At 37.7% G+C, this 16,384-nt stretch overlaps 1 protein-coding gene across 1 annotated transcript in view; it reads left to right on the forward strand.

Moving 5' to 3' along the window:
- TGFB2 (transforming growth factor beta 2) overlaps positions 1-16,384 on the forward strand; it is a 90,244-nt gene that overhangs the window by 13,267 nt on the left and 60,593 nt on the right. The window lies entirely within an intron of this gene.

Here is a 16,384-nt window from a genome sequence, read left to right on the forward strand (position 1 = left end):
ACCATCACAAAACTTTAAAAATGGATATTGTAAAATATAAGTAATAAGACTGTCCCTGAAGAAGAGTTCTGAGAAGATATTTCATACTGAGCTAGTTATTCCTTAAAGGGTATGGACACCTTCCCCAGATTTCATTGGCTCAGGGGAATAAAGCTTCAGACATCACTTCCTGGTCTCCTGAGTACAAAGCAAGGAGAAGGAGCTCAAGGTATGCCATGGTGCTTGGATGGTGGATTATGATGAACAACTAAGACAAAAGACTTTCACTTATCTGAGTCAATTTGACTGTCCTTGTTAAAGATCCTTCTTGCTATGGCTAAGAAAACATCATTTTATTTGTTACCTTTTGAATGACCTACAAGTGTCTCATTTTGTTCAATTATTGAACTTAAACCATAGTATTGGTCTGATCCACATCCAGAACAGAGCAAATTGGATGCAGCAGGAGTATTGAGTTGGATTCTAGTTCAAAGTCCACCTGTGCAAATTACTATCCATTTGATGTCAGACTAGTCATTTAACTTTGGTGGACTTCAGTTTCCTCCTGTGTAAAATGAAGACTTGAACTGGATAGCCTCTGAGGACCCTTCCCAATATAAAACTGTGATCTCATGAATTGAATTAATGAAGATGCTGGCTTCAATTCATCTTAGTTCATTTGCCTACAAAAGGAGATATTATCCTGTAGATGAGGAAAGCTTTTGATCAGTCTGTAAATGTATCTAACGGTCTCTCTTCCAGGTTCTATTCACTTACTCAAAGTAAACTAAATTGTATACTTGGCTACTGCTTGACAGAAATTCTTAGTAGTTATCCTACCCATGGACCTCATGTGCACTTGATGACTGTAGAAATTCCTAGTTCAGCTAATTAAAAGAGATTGTCTCTATTCTGTAACACAGTAGATACTGGCCTGAAGAAGGTGCTGTTTCCCAGGGAAAGGAGTTAAATCCCCCTAGAAATGCCTAATACCAGAGTTGGGGGAAAGTAGTATTAACGGAGCCAGAGTCCCGCTGCCTGTTTCTTTCTCATTGGTTATTCTGTTTGAGGTTTCTACTTAAGAGAACAATTTTCAGCATCTCTCCTTCAAAGGTCAGATAGTAGTGAGAAAACTTTGTTTGACTTGTTAATCTTATGAGGAGCAAACAGTTTATATCAGTGTAGCTTCCTGTCTTTGCTAACTGGTTATTTGAGGTTTTTTCCCTCCGTAAGCGTTACAAAAAGGATTTAAAAATAAACAATATGGTTCCTTATTGTTGGGAGCATATGTGAGCAGATGTCCACTGGTAGCAGCATATGGCAACAATATGGTAGTGTGTCTGATTGCAGAACAGAGAATGACAGGCCTCCATTCATGCCCCCATAATGCTCGGATTGTTCAGTTTCCCGTACCTGAAATAAATAGCATTCTGACTGGGAAAATACGATGTAGCAGATCACAATAGAATACTGGACTCTTGTTAGCACAGTTAATGACTTCAACATATCTTTTAAGGCACTTGAGTAGAGAAAAGTCAAGTTTTCCAAATCACTTCACCTCTGACTTCTTCATGGGCAAAAATGCAAGATCACAGGCTTAAATGTGTGTAGACTTGGATATGGCACTTCCTGGATCTCAGTTTCTCATTTTATCACACATGGCTCCTGAGGTCCCTTCTGACCCTAGATTTAGGATCCTTGCATATAAATTCCAAGTTCTACCTTTGTGCAGTAGGAACAAGGCAAGCCTTATAAAAATGGTCAGGATTTGTTTGAATGGTGATATACTTGTCATTTGCTATAATGATTATTTCCTAGAAGATTGATTTTTATATTTGCTAAATACAAGATAGACTTTTCTGCTAGAGGGAAGCTTTGTGGCATAGGGGAGAGAGAACTATCCTTGGATCATGGAGGGTCTTGCTTCTGACAAATACTGGCAATGTGATTCTAGATAAGTCTTACTTTCTCAGTGTCCTTTTAAATTCTTAAGACTATAAATTATAGAGAATGTTGACATGCATTGTTAGAGTTTCCCCACATGGAGTTCCCAATACCAATGAAAAGTCAGATTTAGCCTTCAAGATCAGAGAAAGGATAAAGGGAAGTTATAGTCAAAAGATTTCAGATCAAAGTAATAAAAAGTGTCTTAATAATTGGATTCAATGAATTGAGGTAATTCCTATTTTTGAAAGTCTTCAAGCAGAAGCTGGATGATCAACTATTTTAGGCTGCTTTTAGAGTGAATTCATAGATCAGGTAAGGGTTTCACTAGAAATTAATGAACTCTGTGGTTCTCTCCCATCTTTGAAATTACAGAGTTTTTTCCTGCCCTAAGAGGAAAGTCCTCAGATTAGGGATGAATGAAAATCTAGCCACAATGGAGTCAGTGTGGTATAGTGGGGAAAACACTGGACTCAGTCAGAAGATCTGAGTTTAATTTATGCCACTAGATACTTGTATGACCTTGGTAAGTCAACATTTTCCTTTTGGCCTTCCTTGGTTCCATTATCTATAAAATAACAGGGCTGAACTACATGACCTTAAAGGTCCCATCTAGCTCTAAATCTATAATCCTATTGCTCTTCTAAAAGACCAGACTTAGTTGAGTAAAATATAGGAGATTTAAAAAATTTAGAAAAAAGAACTAGAAAATAAAAGAATCATCTACTTTAGACGTGGAAAGGACCTTAAAATTGACCAGATATACTTCATTTGGGAGTTCCCTAAAGTCATAGAGTTCATTAGTAGCAAAACTATTAGCTATCATAATCATCATTATCATTGTTATCTACTTATTTATATCTATTATGGGATGAGGTGGCTCTAAGTTTTTATTACGTAATAAATTAGCCATCATATGTCAAGGGTTTTGGTTTATTTAATGCAAATGGACAGGTCTTTGGACTCAGTAATAGCTCCTTCTAAACTTAGATTATTCCTGTTAAATTTCTCCTTGGGAGAAAAGGCAGACCAGTTTACCAAGTCTGCTATTCTTCAGAAGTAAAATATTGCCTTACATAATAACCATTAGCAGCATATGGTAATATTATTTACTTCATCACCTGGAGCTCCTAATAGCATTGGCATTCCTACCTTCAGCTTAGTGGACAGTTTAGTTACTTACTGAAGGTATCTTATGCTAATAAAAATGATCAGTGTTTTCTTAGGATTCTGAAATTCAAGATAGTGGATTTCTGAAGCAAATTAACTTATATTTTCATATGAAAATTTCTTTTGATTTGGAGAGGTAAAAGCATTTTATACTCCAAATATTTGCTTCTAATCATGATCTCTTAATTTCTAAAACTCCTAGCCTTTTCTCAATCTTCTGCCTTATTAACCTACTTGGAATTTTACATGTTTATCATCCTTTCCTGGATGCTCACTTTTCTCCAGGTTTCTGTGACAGTTCTCTCCTGGTTTTCTTCCAGTCTGTCTGACCATCCTTTGCAAAGGTCTCCATCTAAGTCATGTACACTAATTGTGAGGGTCCCCCAGAGTTTTGTCCTAGGTCCTCTTCGTTCCTCCCTCTATACAATTTTGCTTGGTGATTTTACCAATTTATATGAGTTAATGATCATTTCTATGCAAAGAATTCTTACATTACTCAATCCAGCATTAACTTCTCTCCTGAACCCAGGTCCCACATCAACAACTGCCCTTTGGAGATCTTAAATAAATATGGATAAATATAAAATACTAAAATACTAAGTAGTTATGGAAGGCATTAGCAGATGTAGGAATCAGGAAAGGTTTCATTCAGAAGGTCTTGCTTGAACTAGGAGAAAGAGGGGCTTTGTGAAGTAACAGTGAGAAGGACATGCATTGTTAGCATGGGGAATGGTCAGTATAAAACATGATAATGGGGAATAAAGTGCCATGTGTGAGGAGTAGAGGCAAGGACAGTTTCACTAGATTATAGAGTGCTGGAAAGAGAGTAATGTATAATTAATAAATGAATAAATGTTTATTGGATTGAATTATATCTCAGAGAAAATTGGGGTAATGTTCCAAGATTTCTTTGTGGGTATCTTGCCTACTTGGAATGGAAAAGCATTTATTAAATGCTCACTATGTGTTAAGCACTGTGCTAAGTTTTAGAGATATAAATTGAAAATTGAGATAGTCTTGCTGAAAGCACCTTGAAACAGCTTTGCAAAAGTGGAAATTCAAAAGAATGATACAGTTAGCCGTGGAGCTGAGTAATAAAGACTTGACCAGTTAGATTCCAAAAAGAGGTGAAAGTTCAGCATTAAGAAAGAAATAATATTATCATTCCTATTCAAACTGGTTTGCCAGATAATGGCTACAGCTGAAGACTAGTTCACTTGGGTACTCTACTCTGCAATTTGCCAGGCCTAACCTCATTTCAAAAGAATCACTATGTTTTATTTCACAGTAGCTTGTCCTGTGGTTTCCTCAGAAGATCAGGCTTCTGAAAAGATTCATTTCTCTTATTACCAAGAAACCTCCTCTAGGATTATAGGCCCCAAAAATCATTTAAAAGAAAAAAAAAAAAAAAGAACCAAGCACTTAATTGATTCTGAAAATGAGGATATTTTATTTTTTTATTTTTATTCTGTCTTATGACAGACAATTCTGGAGCAATATGTTTCAAATAGTTCAATTTCTTTTTTAAAAAGTTCCTATTGATTTTTTTTACATCCCTAATATCTTTTCCCATTCTAGATAGCAATTCCATAAGACAAATAGTATTTTTTGAAGATTAAAAATATTAATAGAAAAAATCATCAAAATTGGTCAATATGTTGAAATATATTGTGATATATATATATATTATGAAAATATATATATTGTGCAATATTTGTGGATCTCTTGCCTATGCAAAGGGATGGGATGGGAAGGTCTTCTCATATATCTTCTGAAAAGTCAGGCTTGTTCTTTTTTTAGTTTTCAAGATTCACTTTAAAGTGTGTGTGTGTATGTGTGTGTGTGTGTGTGTGTTTCTTTTCTGTTTATGTTATGTGAAATCACTCACTTTAATTTCATGTCAAGATTTAAATTCAAGAGCCAAAAGTCTGATTTGTTATCCTTTGCATAACTCTTTTTGAAAGACTTTGGGGCTGAAACAAACCCAAATCATTTCTGTCCTTTTCTTCCATTTGCTTTCTCTGTTCTTTTGAACTTCTTTCCACTTTGGGCTAATTTCTTTTTTCATCCATTGTTACCATAGTAAACAGGTTGATCAATCAGTCTATCCTGGTTCCCTGGGTAGTGTTTCTTTCTAGACACTTCTTTTTGGTTTGGGTTATGTCTTGTCATTTCATTACAAAGGCCCTGCTTTCAACCTTGTTAAAAATGAGAGTTCAGTACACTTCTCAGCTAGGCTGGAAAATTTGAGAGTATATCTCAGTGTTTGCAAGGGGGATAGAAGGGGCAAGAGGAGACAGGATGTGCCCTCTAGTGCTTGAGAGCTTTTATCTTTGCCGACAGACCAGACAGAAAAATCTACTAACCATTTTAAAATCTTTCGTGCAGTATAACTGAGCAGAGAGGGTCTGCATTTCTTTCGTCTCTGTTCTTAGAAATAGTAATTGAGTAAAAATGTAAGTGACTGTGTGCCAGGGGGCAGGCGTCCAGGGTCAGAGTGAATTTCTCCATGCTGAGTGTGATTTTGAACACTCGTTAAGTGGAAACGACCTGTGCCAAGCAGTTAGAGGGCCATCTCTGTCACCTTGCATGAACTGCTTCTCCATTCCAATGAGATGTTGGGAATGGTTTAGGAGACTAGGACCTATGGCGCCGCTTGCTTTCCCGTTCCTCTAATCTTGGGCTGGTGATTGCCACGTGTTCTAATGTTGCAGCCTGGGTCTGGCAGCTGTAATGGTTCAGGTGCTTTAAAATACTTTTTATTTTAAAACAGTATTTACTTTCCACCTGCCTAGATTATTGTTTGATTTTTTTTTTTTTTTTCTTTTTGAGGAGGGTCTTCTCCATTAATTCCTGCCAACATTACCAAAAAGAAGAATGTTTTTAGAGGCTGGAGAGGTTCTTCAGAGGATATGTTAATCTAAAGGGTAAACAATTGAGAGAGAGAGAAAGAGACAGAGACAGGGAGGGAGAGAGGGAGAAACAGAGAGACAGAGACAGAGATAGAGACAGAGACAAAGCCATACACACACACACACACACACACACACACACACACACACACACACACACACAAAACGCACAGAGAGAAACCGAGAGATAGACAGAGAGAGACAGAGTCAGAGAGAAAGAAGGAGTAGGAAGATGGAAAAAGAGAAAGAGAGAGAGAGAGAGAGAAAGGAAGAAGAAGGAGGAGGAGGAGGAGGAGAAGATGGAGGGAAAGAGAGAGAAACAGAGAGAAAGTATGTGTGTGAATTAGTTAATAAACATTTATTAAGTGCCTACCATGTGCCAGATACTGTGCTATGTTCTGGAGATACAAAGAAAGGCAAAAGACTGTCGTTTTTAAGGATCTCCTAGTCTTTTGGAAACATGTAAATGTGTCATACATACATACATCTCCATGTGACTTTAACCTTTGTGCCTCAGTTTCCTCACTTATACAATGAAAGTCTGATCAGATGATTCCAAAGGCCCCTTCTATTTCTAAATCCAGTGATCCTATAAGCCTGTGTATTAGTGCATCCACTTTTGGGGAGAGGGTTAGGATTTTCAGCTGATTACTGAACAGTCTTTAATGATCTCAGTTGATCTGTGGATAAATGGCAGATTTGAATATCCATATAAGCTTATTCAGCGTTACTCAGGGAGGGAGAATCTGGCCTCAGTGCTGTTTTGCCCAGTTGACTGTCTCCCTTCCTCTTTGTCCTGAATATAAGCAGTGAAGAGTTAACCCTGTTTTCTAGTCTGCAACACCCATTTCCACATGGGTGAGCAAATCACTCACAATAAGGGTCTAAAGAATGAATGTGCTTACATGGTATGGAGCACTGTAATTGTTTGAGATCCCCAATCAAAGAGGTGGGTGCCGAGTTTAAAAGTTGGATTGGTTATGCATGGGACTAAATTTCCTTACCCAAGTACGTTTAATTGGGGCAGCTGTGGAGCAGGAAGGGAATTTTGGAAGCTAAAGAGCAGTTCCCTGTGGTTGTGTTTTGGTCGAGACTTTCCAGCCTGTTCATGGCCAGAGTCCCATGCTGAGCATTCCCGCATTCTGTGGGCTGAGAATCTAGCCTTAGAGAGAATGCAAAGTCTAGTGTCACAGCCAAAAGGCATTTTCAGGTCAACAAAGTTTTCTCTTACTTCTCAGTACTATTCTCTTCCAGGGGAATTACCGCAGGCAAAAATCTGACCAAATGATTTAAACGAGGACAATAATAGAAAACAAAATCACTGCTAAATTAAATAGCTTTGGTGATTCATACAGTGCATGAGTGTCCATACTCTAAAACCAACCCCACCCTCTTACCTTGAATTAGTTTTGTAGCTGCTCCTTACATGGAAAGATGAATCTGGCAGCCCAGGCAGTGAGAATTATGGGGTTTCTGACCCACTTTGTCTCCTGAGTTCAGCTCTACAGTATGGCTGCCCTGACTCAGATACTTACTGGAGAATTTTGTCTAGTAAGCTGCTTTGAGAAATCTCCTCGTCTTCTCAGAGTTTCTTAGTTTAATGTGTTCATATATTTAGGATGAAATATGAGAAAAAACAACAAAAATAAAGAGCCCCAAGAAAAGCATCACCAAAATGAATTTTACTTCAAAATCTGTCACAAACCAGATATCTAACCAACAGTCATATTGTGAGTTTGAATTATGCACTAGGAACTGTGCTGAGTACAAGGGATATAAGTTCAAAATTAAAAGAGCTCCTGACTTCAGGGAGCTTCTGTCCTAGAGGAATAATAGACTAAAAATAGTCAGCTTGTGTTTACTAAGCACTTACTATGCTAAGTGTTGGGAATACAAAAACAAATAAAGTAGAAAAAAAAATTTGTAGTACATACAGTAGAGGGATAAGAGGGATAATCCTGACCTGAAATCTTATTTAAATTGAGGCTAAGGAGGATCCATCAAATTAATCAGAGGGAGATTTGAGTAATTGAGTACTTCTGATGTGTGAATTCCAGGGCTGGAATGAACTTTTGGGATCAAGAGAAAATCTTGAATGAAATAGCTTGGGTGTCCATAAATGGAGGCTCTGGGATATTATATAATTGAGAAGGTTCAGGGCAGAAGGAACTTCTACTATATGAATTAACATTAATTCTTATTGGCTTCCAGTGTTGAACACTATGCTAAAATAGATCCACTCCAGATTTCAAAGTCCTTTCCTTGTAAATAGTTTTACAGCATTTTTAGTGTTTTTTCTCCTACTAGTAGGTCTAGGTACTTCAGGTACCCAGTTTTCCTTATCTTCTCTTTAAAGGGGTGTCCTCTATGTGTAGAAAGTCTTATGATCTTAAATAAGTCCGTCCCATTCTTCTACCCTCTACTTCAGCTATGCCTGATGAGATCTTGATATGATCAAAAGTGGTCTTGTCTGGATTCTAGTCCTAGTCCTTATGCCTAATTCACTGTGTGATTTTGGGTAAATTACTTAAATTCTCTGAGTCACATAGAAAGAGGGCATATAGACTAAGGTCCTTTCCAGCTAAATTGTAGACCAGGATAGAGAACCATTTCCCAGATGTCAGCAGCAAAGTATTGCTGCTTTGCTTGCTTCAGAGAGACAGTAAAATTGCTCATATTACTAAGGAATATAGTGGTATCTGCCAAGTAAGAAAGAGACTCCCGTCTTGCATTGCCCTGTTTTCTTAAATCTTTAATATCCAGTACATAGCTCCTTTGAGCAGTTGAGGATATATAGCTGGGATCAAATGGGCATTTAGACTTGAGACATAAAGGTTAGAAAGTACTTTTGCTTAAAAGCCCAAATGAGTCTGTGAAAGTAGAATATTAAAATGAGAGGATTGTACTTTATTACCTCTAGAATTCATTTCTGATGTGAATCCATGATCTTAGGAGGGTTGCGAATGCCACCAAGTATTTGCATATTGCATGAGAGTCCAATATGTAGGATTTCCTTTGTGTTCAATTCTTAAATTCCCAATGGCAAAGCATTGTCACTGAAATTTTCAAGACATGGAGAAATGGGAAGGGGTATATGGAGAGAGGGAGATGAGATCCCAGTGAGATTCTGAGAATCATTTAGAAGGAGATTAGGACTTATGGTGTCATTTGCTTTTTCATCCCTGGTGATTGTTACATGTTCTAAGGTTGCAGCCTGGACCTGGCAGGTATAATGGGTTCAAGTATTTTAAAAGACTTCAAAGTTTTAATATAGAAAAAAGAGAGAGAAACACACACACACACAGAAAGAGAGAGAGAGACAGACAGAGAGAGAGAGAGAGAGAGAGAGAGAGAGAGAGAGAGAGAGAGAGAGAGAGAGAGAGAGAGAGAGAGAGAGAGAGACTTAGACCTATCCCCAGAGATGGAGGCAGAGAGATAGAGGCTGAGACTGAGACAGAGAGACAGAACCAGAGAGATATAGAGACAAAGACAGAGACAGAGATAAACAGACAGTTCAGGCATGGGGATCAGCTAGTGAAAAGGCATGAGATAAGGAGTGAGGAGTATTCTATGTGAGAAACAGCAAAGAGGCCAGTGATGATCCATCAAAGAGCATATAAAAGGGAGTAAGGATTAAAAAATGAGAAAAATAGGAAGGGATATGCTTGTAAAGGTCTTTCATGCAAAATAGAATTTTGTATTTGAATCCTAGAGATTGCAGGAAGCCACTGGAATTTATTGATTTTGGGGACAAGGGAGATGATGTGGCTATTACATGTGCTTTAAGAAAATCACTGGATTCTGAATGGAGAATGGAGTGTCTTTGAATAGGTAAACACACAATACAGGGAGACCAACCATCAAGCTTTTTTACTAGTCCAGGTGAGTAGAAATGAGTTTGTAGCAGAAGGATGAGTAGAGGAAAAGGAAAAATGATATGAGGTATGGAGGATAGAAAGAAGCAAAATGACTTGCTGAGGAATTACATAGTCAGTTTGTGTCAGAGCAGACTTGAATCTGCATCTTCCTTGTCTGATAGGCCAGTACTAAATCCACTAAAAGATGCGTCTTCTTTATAAGTAAAGAAGAAAAATAAACTTCATTTAGGACCATTTTCACGTGTATTTTTGCTTTTTATAATTAAGGCAAGTTTATCACCTATAATATGTCATAGCCAGTTTTGCCAAAGAGTTTGCAGCTGTCTCATGTGTGACTTGACTGTGTTAAAGAAATTAAAATTCTCCTCCTCTAAATATAAAAAGTACCCTGGAATCTTTCTGTAAACACTCTTTGCTTTAGTGCAGAACACCTTGACCCTTGGGGGGTCGTAGGCAATCGCCACCATGGCCCCAAGAAGCTGAGAAATATCTCTTATGTTCTCTCTAAGGTAATGATCTGAATTACATTTCCAGTTTAGCATAACTACCCCCCCCCCTTTTGCCTAGAGGGAGCGCAGCTATCCAGTTTTCTAATCTCTGGTGTAATTCCACATTTCTCAGCCTATTTTTTTTAAGGAGTGTTCTTTATTTTCTCTGAGTCCCTTGCCAATGCAAACATCATGTACTTCATAGTCTCTCAGAATTCCGTATAAAACTAAACCTTAGTATTCTAACAAACACTTATCAGGAAGATTATGTGGAATCATGCTTCTTTAGACTGGTTAGAAAACCAGAGAAATCACTTGTAACAGAGACAGTGAGTGAGTGCATCCCTAATGGGATGCAAAGCCGGCAGTTCAGCTTTCTGACAGGCTCTGAGCTCGTAGGGTTCCTTGGGTCTTACAAGTTCATAAATAATCATCTCTACAGCTTATTCTTAGTAACAACAGATGCTGCACTTTTCCCATCCTGCTCTTTGGGGTCCTGGTAGGGGTGAGGAGTGGGGGCTGGAAAGAAGAGGAAAAAAGGAAAGCATTGTTTTGCACATGGCTGGACATCTGTATTTTCTGAATTGCCCTGTTGTATGTATGATGCAACTGCTGGAGCTGTTTTGCTGAATATGAACTTTGTCCACAGACTAGAGTCTAAATTGGTTTTGGATTCCTCCAAAATCGAAATGGTCAGACCATATTTTTCTAATATTTCCTTGGATTGTATCTTGGGTCTCAAGCGCCTAGTTCAGATTTGTATGCGTTTGCATATTCAGCATAGATTGCTTCCTTTTTCCTGGTGTACCTTGCCTGTTTTCCCAAGACTGCTACTTACCTCAGCCCTTTATGGACATCCAGGAAAGGAGGAAGGAGGGTCCCTATGGAACTGAAGCCAGTGTGGCTTCAAGGATCATTTATTTCAGTATTATTGTTAGGAAGAGAACAGATTGGTTTTCAGAAACAAAACAGGTGAAGCACCATGTGCAGCTAACCTACTGAATAGTTATGGAAACTCTAATAACCTCATGAAAACTTGGATCAACTTTTCAGATCTTGCAGAGTGAAGGTCATGCATTTTGATCATCTGCCCTAAGGCTTAGGCATCCATTCAGAAACTCAGGAGATCTGCCTACCTGTTAAACAGACTTTTATGAGTGGGTAGACCATACTTCTGCTACCAATATGGCAACAACATGTAGAGACTACACACTTTTTAAAGTTATGTTAAATCGAAGGATCTTTTCTTTAGAGCTGAAAAAAACCTCAGGGACCATCTAGTCCAATCTGCTTATTTTACATTGAAGGTCCATAAGTAGATAGTGGCAGAGGCAGGATTTTAAGTCCTCTAACTCCAGAAACAGTGCTTTCTTAATTGAGATTTGACATTTTCCCCTTTTGTATAAGGAATTTTAAATTAGCTGTGAAAAATAAAACACTAAAGAAATTTCTTTTGCAAGATGGATTAGTAGAGAATTTGTGTACTTTCTTGAACTTGGAAAATAAATGTTCTATATTTAAGAATAGGGATTTATTGTATTATTTGGGAATTCTAATTGCTGCTATTGCATTTAACCTACTTTGTTTCTATCCAGTCACAGTGAAAACTTGTCAGTGAAACTCTAAGTTCGACAGCAGAGTTCAGGACACTCTCCACTGGTATAAGAATGAAAAGAATAGTATTCCCTAGCTGCCTTTGACATACTAACTGCATACCTCTGTTTTTTCTATCTGTGGAAGGAAACTTAGAATCACAGGCTCAGAGATTTAGAGCTGGAAGGGACCTTAGAGGCCATCTGGTTCAACCCTCTTATTTCTCTGATGAGAGAATTCAGGCCAAGACAGATTAAGTGATTTGTCCAGTTGAGGTTATTCAAATAATGAGTGACATAGTTGGGATTTGTATATATGTTTATGTACATGTTACTATATTTCCAGGCAATGTGCTAAGCACTTTACAAATATTATCTCCTGTAATCCTCATGTAATACCTTGGGAGGTAGATGTTACTAATTATCTCCATTTTATAGTTGAGGAAATTGAGGCAAAAGGAGTTAAATGACTTGCCTAGAGTCATATAGCTAATGGATGTCTGAGGCCTGATTTGAATTCAGGTCTTTCCAACTGCAGACCCAGCTCTATTTACTGTGTCACCTAGCTGCTTCAGCGGGTTTTATTTTGAACTTTACCTTTAATTAGATGTGACTTTGGGCAAATCATTTTATCTTTCTTGATTCCAATTTCTCTAGAGAGTAAGGGAGTTAGACCAGATTACCTCTAATGTCCCTTCAGAATTTATGATTTAAAATCACTTAAATGATGAAGACAATGTCTCTTGATGTTTTATAAAGGATAGAATTACATCTTTGCAGATAGCCACTTTCCTATGTTGAGTAATCATTTATTCAGTATAAGAAGCAAATATTTAAAAGTCTTGATAATGTGTCTGTATTCTTTTCAGGAAAAGTATCAAACATTTTTTGGAAACTGGTTGTTTTGGATTATTATTTGTGATTATTTTCTAATTCATTACTGTTTATAAGAGATAGTATAACACCAATCTCTATTAATAGATAGAAGTTCTAGAAATTGTGATAATTTGCAATTTTGGTTATTAAATAAAATTACCAGTAGCTTTCATACATCCTTTTCACTTTAAGGAATAGTAGGTATTCAGTCAATATTTGTTGAATGAATGAATGAATTGATGAACGAGTGAAAGAATGAATTTTGCAATAGAAATAATGCATAGTTTTGCATTATCAGTTGCCTCTTAAACACCTCCAATTGGATGGTTAGTACATATCTTAAACTGAACATTTCCAAAAAAAGAATTAATTATAATTCCCCTAAATCCTTCCTTCTTTTTAGCTTCTCTATTATACTGTAGAACACCACCATCCTCCCATTCCCTTCAGTGTCATTTTAAATTCCTCATATTCTCTCATGCATTCTCCCCCACTCCCATCCCATCACTTGCTAAGCCATCATTTTTCCCTATTTGTATCTACTGTTTTCCGATGACAGCTGTCATCTTGGTGTACCCTCATCACATCTAGCCTGGACTTTCCTAACATTGTTTGGCATTTAAAGCCCTACACAACTTGACCCCTTCCTTTCCAGTCTTCTTACACTTTGTTGTCCTTTCAGGCCTGTCTGATTCTTCATGACTCCATTTGGGGGTTTTCTTGGCAAAGATACTGAAGTGGGTTGCCATTTTCTTCTCCAGTTCATTTTACAGGTGAGGAAACTGAGGCAAATAAGTAGAATCACACAACCCGTAAGTATCTGAAGCCAGATTTGAATTCATGAAGATGAGTCTTCCTGACTTCAGACCAGGGGCTCTATCCACTGAGTCACTTAGCAGACTTCTCACACACTTTACCCTTCTTAATATATGCCATGATCCAACAACACTGGATTGTTCCTTATACAGAACACTTCATCTCTTTACATTTTGGCTCTAACCCAAGCCTAGAATGCTTTCTTTTGTCATTTCTATTTCCTGTCTTCCTTTCAAATTCAGCTCAAATCCCACCTCCTGCAAAAGGCCTTTCCAGGGTTCCTTCCCTCCCATTACTAACAACTTCCCCAGGAGATTATCTCCAATTTGCCCTGCATAGATCTTGCATACACATTGTTATTTACCTATTGTCTCCTCCATGGTCATAGTGTTTATTAAATGCTTCTTGACTTGACCAAGAACTTCATGGGTTATCAGGAAGAGAAGGGATAAATTGGCCACAATCCAAGTTTTTTTTCCCATCAGGTCATCTATTTTTTAAGTTATCTTTTAATTTCTTACCTAGAGGAACTCTGAACACTCATCACTATGGCACTGCAGCCTCTGCTTAGCCTTGCTCAAGCATAGCTCACTTTTGTTATTGTTTTAAGTAGCATTCTTCATAAAAGCATATTATGGGCTCAAAAAGGCTCTGAGTCCCCAGGGCACCCCAGGATGAAGAGAAAAGCTGCTTGCCAGCCATTGTGAAAGAGGAGAAGTCCAACTCCTGTGCATTCCAGCCATGGATATTCCTGCAGGGACACCTAGATTAGACGAGTCTCCCTTTGGGAGTTCAAGCTGCTGTCAGTGGGGTTATAAAGAGAAATTTAGGTCTGTGCACTTGGGTCCTTAGCCAGACAGCCTAAGTATTTTTAGGGCTCTTCTTGTCTCAATTGGTGATCCCTGCTTGAAGCTTTAACACATGCGGCTTCACTGAAACAACTTTTAAGCTATTCTCAGGGCAGTGCAGAAGGGGTTGGATTAGTGTTATAGTCTTTAAACAGTTTTCTTCATAGCTAAATATCCAGCAGGCTGAGTAGAGGAAATTCAAGTCTAACCCTGGAGGGACCCCTGTTTAGTCATCTGTCTAGACAGACTAGTTCATATAATAGGACTCTCTTTGTTTCTTTTTCACTCTTCTAACAGTTGGTGGTCTCTTCTTTTAAATTTGATGAAGATGTCACCCTTTGTATTTTTGATCTTGAGGCTACCAGTGACAAGCCAAGAAGGTGACTCATGAGTAGGAGCCTCTGTTTCCTCTTGAGTGAGAAAATTTCTCCTTCCTCTAGACCCTTTAAAACTTTTGACTTTACCTTTCTTTCACCTCTTTCCAAGTGCTATTCTCAGGCAATAGCAATATAAGAAGGTCATGTCCATGTTTTTTAATATCCAATTTAAGGGATTTATTTAGTTTAATTCAATATCTTCTGGGGGTGAGGGGAACTTGAGAAAAGCAAGTGGTTTCCAAAAATTGGGACAAAGAAAATGTGGTAGTTTCTTTGTAAGAGGAATATGATATTAGTCAGTATTTGAATTAGGTTCGGGATGGGTGGGGTCAAGAGGATGAGGTTATCCTGTTTCAATTTTCTTCATATCAGGAGGGCTTGAAAGTATCCGATTCCCTGAATTAACCTTAAAAGGTGATGTATTTTGATAATTTAACTACTTCTTTATTTCTTCTCTGGAAATGTTACACTAACCATCCCACCTCCATTTCCTTTTCATCTCTTTTTCATTTCTTTGAGCCTAGTGCTGAAAAATATGGTCAGTACTCAGTAAAGTGATGAAAATTTGAAGAGGCATCTTTAGCATAACAGGGCTGTCATGGACAATCAGCTTCCTTGGCCTTTATAGAATAAGGGGGAAAACTAGTTTAATTAGTAAAAAAAAAAAAAAAAAAAAAAATGAGTGTGTTCAATAAAGGAATGAAAGGAATGAAGCTAATTTTGTGTGTTGATAACATTTTTTCCACAATACTTAATGGCATGCTATACAAGAAAGCTCTGTTATAACATGACCCTTAGATCGAGAAATGCCATAGTGTCACATCTCTCCAAACCCAGCTTGAGCAGAAGTCTGATGGAACTTGGGATTTCAGTCTAGAAGGACTCTTGGAGAGCACTGAGCCCAAGACCCTCATTTTAAAGGCGAGGAAACAATTCTCAGGGAAGGGAAGTGTCTTATTCAAAATCCTATAGATCAGAAGTAGCAGAACTGGGATTTGAATCCAAGCACTTTGACTCCAAAGTTTTGCATTACTATACTTTGCATGTTTTCTAAGCATGTTGTCCTCCCCAGAGTATTATAAATAGGTATTATTTTAACTGGTTATTCATTCAATTTACCCCCCTTTGTTTTAGGAAACATTTTACTTCCTCAAATGTACAAGAGACCACAGTTCTTTCTTTAATCTCTGTTTTATGTGTTTGTGTTGTGAGTGTGTGTGTAAATTAGCTATTTGTACTCCCCTCTCCACCACTACCACCTCTAGTAGAAGCTAAGGAATATCCTAAGCTATTTCCTTCCATCTTCTCTACTCCCTCAAATAATCAAAAACCAACAGGTACATGTATAACACATACATACCCTGACTTTATGCTTTACCCTTTCCTTTGAGAAGTTTTTATAGCTCATGATGTGATTCAAGGGGTACCATCCCTGCCCAAAATGTTTTCCTCATTAATTCCTGTAACTCTAGCTTTAGAAATATTTGCATTTGGATTAAGCCCT

Source organism: Sminthopsis crassicaudata, chromosome 4 (assembly GCF_048593235.1).
Source record: "Sminthopsis crassicaudata isolate SCR6 chromosome 4, ASM4859323v1, whole genome shotgun sequence".
NCBI classification, from domain to species: Eukaryota; Metazoa; Chordata; class Mammalia; order Dasyuromorphia; family Dasyuridae; genus Sminthopsis; species Sminthopsis crassicaudata.